Here is a 6,111-nt window from a genome sequence, read left to right as displayed (position 1 = left end):
GGGATCAAGTACTTGATAAGAGTTGTAATTAAATTTAAAAATGAGCCCAAAGTATCAATTTTGTCCTCCAGGTTACTGATCTTGCCATCAGAGGTCACATTCCTAGGACATAGTAAGAAGGAAAGAGCCGAGGTCTGTTTATGGGTTAAGAATAGTGATGGTTTTAAAGGTGTCTATTAACTAACAAATTTCTCATTCCACTCCATTATGAGGTGGGGGAGAAACCTTTGCAATTAAGTACTTAAGTGGGTGAGTTAAAAAAAAAGAATAATGTTAACCACTAAATTTTATTTTTCCTCCCCACTTAAAAAACTTATCAACCACATGAAAACTCAAACTGAGCTGAACATCTGCTTTCTCAGAAAGGCTGTAAGTCCAGCTTCAGTTTTAACTGAGAGCCAGCTAGTGATGCTACTAGGAAAGTGGCCTTTTCTTCAGCCTGGAATCACTCCGGGATTTATGATATGCACTTCTGGTTCTTTCCTGGTCCCCTTTGCTTCTGTAGTGTGGACTCCCTTGGAATATTTCTCTTTAAGCCCTGAATGACATTGGGTATGGTCCAAATCTTTTTTTGTTGTTGTTACCCGAAGGTATTTTTTCCATTGATTTTTAGAGAGTGGAAGGAAGGGGGAGAGAGAACATGGATGTGAGAGAGACGCATCAATTGGTGGAGCCTACAACCGAGGTCCACACCCTTGACCAGAATCAAGCTGTGACCCTTGAGTCCAAGGGCCGACACTCTAACCACTGAACCAAATTGGCTAGGGCCCAAATCATCTTCATCATCAAAATTCTCCACTGACTCCACCCAGTTGCCCTTCGGAGCATCATTTCTGTTAGGTTAATGTTTGTGCACTCCGGTACAGCGAGGATTGCTGGCTGCTTATGCCATTCTCCTTCACCCTTTTATCTATGTCTTTCCCCTTCTACCCCTGGAACACAGGTTTCTGGGCAATGACAAGGGGTAGGTAAGGAAGAAAAATAAAAAGATGTGAAACCCAGGAGAAAAATATTTTCCTTAAAATGTCTGAGAATAATCTATGGCTATTTGTGTAAATAACATGCATACTGACTTAGTCCTCTTCACCCCACACAGGGTCTGTTAGCATCATGTTCTCTGACATTAACTCCGTTATTAAAATAAAATAAAATAAATCCATCGATTTTGTCCTCACAACCAATATATTTAAATTTCAGTCCAGGTCTCCTTGTCCAGCCCTCTGGTGTGAACTTGTTAGATAAAGATGTTCACTGGGCACCAAGAATAAACCTGGAGAGCTCTTGTTTACAACTAGAATACTAGTTAGGTTCCACATTTTCCAATTTATCAAATCAACCTCCTTTCAAACCACAATTAGAAACCAGTCGTTCCCACCTCTCAACCGGCAGAAGATCAATGTGTGTGTTCAAGAGAAACACTTATAAGTTATGCTCCCAGCACTTAAACCCATACAGAAATAATCAAGGTGAGACTAGCAACGCAGGCAACACCTGACAGTTAACTGTCAAAATGAGCAACTCAAACAACAAATGCTTCTGAGAAAATAATGCAAACCTCTCTAAAAGCTTTAAAATGCCAGTGAAATGAAAGGTCAACTGACACTTTGAGCCTCCATGCTTTAGTCTTTTCTCAAGTGTTTCAGGCTGAACATTTCCCAAAGGTTTCCACAGTATATAGAAGATATTAGGCTGGCACCAAACAAAATAGATCTACAGCATATGTGCACTTGAGCACTAGATCTCAGCCTTTCCAGGCCTGTGAAGATTCCTTTAAAACCAGCATCTGAGACTAGCGAAAGAGGGACCCCCGCCAAATTTTGTGGATGCAGAATATATTTGCAAAGTTTAGGTATTTTAAGCCTCTCTCTTAAATGAATTTAAAAAAAAAAAAGACAAGATACATCTCACAGGAAAAAGCCTCTCCGCTCAACTGGAACCCAACCTTCTGCTAAAGGTCAAGGGACCAAAACCTCCAGTAAGATCATCGGGGCTACTACCATCTGTAACTAGGGGAGAGGAAGGCAGGCTTGCTCGGTGTTATAAACCTGAGTAAGATGACCTGGCCTGTTTCTCCTTTTACAATACATTCTGGTTAATTCTCCAATACCATGAATTTTGTGGATATGTGTCCTTGTGATGACCAGGATCGTGAATCTTTAAGGAACGCAGTGAAAACATCCTTTACACTAGGTATTTCAACCAAGTCCCCCTCCAACACTCCCTGGTGTTGACCGACCTCCACAAGGTTGGATGCGGCTCTGCATGTCTAACCCACCATCACAGGGAGGACACCAGACCTTTGTGAAGAACCGGAGCATGCTGCTGTAGGGAGCGTTACCTCTCAAGGGTAGCCAGTCATTTACACCTCTGGTACACACCAACATCCTCCTGGCTTTGGAGATGTGCAAGATGGACAGTCAGTACAGAAAAGGGAAATCTGAATCCACTATGGATTTACCTTGAACTGAAAACTGTCGGACAGGGGACACTGTCTGTCGGGGATAACTTCTAACATTTGATATTGAAGAAAGGTTGGCGTGTCTGTCACATGCCACTCTAAACTCCCCTGAAAACGATGCAGCAAGACCGAGGCACTAACGGGGATGAATGGCAGTCAGCTGCGTGTTTGGGCCTGTGAAGAAGATCAAGCGAGCAACCGGGGCAAGTGATGCTTTCGTTTTCCCACACAACGCCGGGAAAATGGGAGATACAGCAGGAACCTGAGCTGAAAGGGCACGCCAAGTTACCAGTTCCCCTTAATGGACACCCTCGCCGAACCCTTCAGCTCCCGGCCATTTCTTCCCGGCTGTTAACCTTCCCGCTCATTCTTATCTCCTGCAGCCCCTACCCAGCCCTCCCAGCCCTTCCTGCCCGCTACTCACCAATTCCCAACCACTCCTCCCACATTTTCCTCGGTTCCCCCTCCCCTTCCTTTACTTCGCTCCATCCTGCATCACCTCCACTCCGTTCCCAACTCAACCCTCACCCGCAATCGCGCCGGCGTCCCAGCCGCCCCTCGCTCCCCCCAGCTGCCCCCGCAGTCCGGCCCGCGACCTCCGCGCCCGTCGCTCCCACGCCTCTCCCTAATCTTTCCTCCCAGCGGCGCCCCGGCTCCCCGCCCCCCGGCCGCTCCCGGCCGAGCCTCCCTCCTGTCTGACCCCTCCATCCGCGGGGCTCTGGGCTGACCACTCCGCCACCGCCGCCCGAGGGCCGATCCCGAGAAAGGACGAGGCGGCCCCGTCCGCCCCGCACCCCCAGGCCCATTACCGGCCCCGCCGTAGCTGCCTCCTCCCGCGATGGTCTCCGCCGCCCCCGCCGCCGCCGCCGCCGCCCTAGCCCGATGGTGAGGAGGGAGGAGAGTGCCAGTCCTGGGACCCCGACAGCGGCCGGGAGCTCCCTGGCCAGCAGGACCGGGAGGGAGGGTGGGTGGGTGGGCAGGGCGACCCGCAGGCAGCAGAGGGCGGACGGCTCCGGCAACTCGGGCGTCCCCGGCAGCAGCCGCCCAGAACCGACCCGGCTCCGGCTAACAATAGGCTCCGGCCCCAGCGCTCTGGCTCTTATAGGCGCCGGCACGTCCGACCGGGCCCCGGGGCAGGCTGGGAAATGGAGTCTACGCGCAGGCCCCACGCCCACCAGCATGCTGGGAGTTGGAGGCAGCGACCGGCCGAAGCTAAAACTCGTGCTAACTGGCTGGCGAGGCGGTGTCTCTGCTGCAGCAGTCCCAAGAAAAGCGAGTTGGGCGCCGCTGCAGCTTTTTGAGGAGGGGAGGCACTCAGCTACAAATTTTCAATGACGAAACGAATTCCCATAACCACACTCCCATGCCTACAAAACGACAAAAACCCCCGTAGCTCGCTCACGGGATATCTTAGTCTTAAGCAGCGTGACATGCTGCAGCCTGCCCAGTGTAGAGAGAAGAAAATACAAGCAATATATTGAGTTATCTCAATTTGTATTGACTGATTGATTTGTTTTCTTTCAAATTTATTTTTGCCAAGGACACCCTGCTTTGATTGCCTATCTCATTCAGAATAATACACGTCTCTTCCTTGACCTATAAGGCCCTACAAGAGATAGGTGCATCCTTGCGCCCCCTCCCCCAATCCTAATCATCTTGTTACCTTCTCCTTTTCCCCTCCCTTACTCTGCTGTTAATACTGGCCCACTGGCCTCCTTGCAGTTCCTTCAACTGGACAATCATGCTCTCATCTCAAGGTCTTTTGCCTGGAACACTCTTTTCACCAGCTAGCCATACTCCCTCACTTAGTATTTGCTCAAATGTCCTCTATCAGAGACCTGTCTAACCATTATTTCTAAAATGGTGTTTCCCTTTAGTCTCTTTCCCCTTGCCTTATATTTCTTCTTAGCATTTAACACCTGACATATGTTTATGTTTTTCAGTTTTCTCTCACTTGACTAAATTCCATGAGAGCAAGGAATTGTTTTGTTTACTATATGGTCAGTACCCAGTACAAAGCCTGGTATTTGACATTTAGGAGCTCAATATGTATTTATTGGATATTTATTGGATTGAGAGATGGTAGGATTTAAACTCAGGTTAGGCTGGTTCCAAAGCCAAACTTTGCACTACAACCAAGAACTATGGAGCCAGATCTAAGAGGGTAGGGTAGCTTGGGAAAAAAATGCCAAGAATTCCATGCCTCTCCCCTAGGTGACATGAGACTCCAAGAGGCTAGGAAACAACACTGCAAAATGAAACAGCAGCAGATCCCCAAAAAGCAGTCCTTAGGGTACCATGTATTGATCAATTCCCTATCTGCCAAAATTTAGGTGTGATATAACATGTGATCCTGGAACCAGACAGCCTGAATATAATCCCCAACTCCTCCACTCACTAGTAGTGTGACCCTTAACAATGTACATAACTTCCCTGTGCCATAGCTTCTTCATCTGCAAAATGGAGACAACAGTATGTATCTTGTAGGGTTTTGTGAAGATTAGTTAATGTTTATAGTATAAAATTTTTACAACACAGTCAGTGCTATGTAAATGTTCATGATTCTATTTCTTCTGGACACAGAAGACAAAAAGGAAGAGAAGGCCCCAGATCACTCTGTGAATCAATGGGCTGAGTAACAAAAAGACAGCCTAAAAGTCATGTGAATAGGCTAAAAAAGGTCTCGTATGCCTACACATCCAGAGTAGGAGAAGTCATGGAAATTTATCTTAATACTATCAGCCTCAGTGCCAAAGCTTTGTTATTTAATGACACTAAACCACATGACAGCCAAAGCAAAGTTAGCTTATTCTTTAAGACTAGTGGCCCAGTGCATGAAATTCATGCACAAGGGGTGGGAGGGGGTGTTCCTCAGCCTGGCCTGCACCCTCTCCAATCTGGGACCCCACGAAGGATATCCTACTGCCGGTTTACAGGGATCTGGCCTAAACTGGCAGTCAGACATCTCTCTCACAATCCGGGACTGCTGGCTCCAGCCGCTCACCTGCCTGCCTGCCTGCCTGATTGCCCTTAACCACTCTGCCTGCCGGCCTGCCTGATCACCCCCAACTGCACCCCCACTGCTGGCCTGCTCGCCCCCACCTTCCCTCCCCACTGGCCTGCTCACCCCCAACTGCTCCCCTGCTGGCCTGCTCACTCCAAACTGCCCCCCCGCCGCTGTCCTGATCACCTCCTACTGCCACCCCTGCCAGCCTGATCACCCCCAACTGGCCTCCCCTGCTGGCCTGCTTACCTCCAACGGCCCCTGCTGTCCCATCCTGGCCTGATCACCCCCCAGTGACCCAAGGTCCCAGCCCCTCCTTTTTTTCTTTTTCTTTCTTTCTTTTTTTTTTTTCAGCACCTCCTTGAGCGGAGGCCAGGGCTGGCTGGAAGCAAGTATCTAGGATTTATCTATCTTCTATAATTGAAACTTTGTAGCCTTGAGCAGAGGCCAGGGCCGGCCAGGGCAGTCGGGAAGCTTGGCTTCCTCCATCGCTGGGGGCAACCCAAGCCTCCTGCTTGCTCCAGCTCAGTGGCCGCCCCCATTTTTGTTGGGATTTATTTATCTTCTATAATTGAAACTCTGTAGCCTTGAGCGGAGGCCAGGGCCGGCCAGGGCAGGCGGGAAGCTTGGCTTCCTCCATTGCCGGGGG

Source organism: Eptesicus fuscus, chromosome 7 (assembly GCF_027574615.1).
Source record: "Eptesicus fuscus isolate TK198812 chromosome 7, DD_ASM_mEF_20220401, whole genome shotgun sequence".
NCBI classification, from domain to species: Eukaryota; Metazoa; Chordata; class Mammalia; order Chiroptera; family Vespertilionidae; genus Eptesicus; species Eptesicus fuscus.
Note: the sequence above shows the minus strand (reverse complement) of the source record.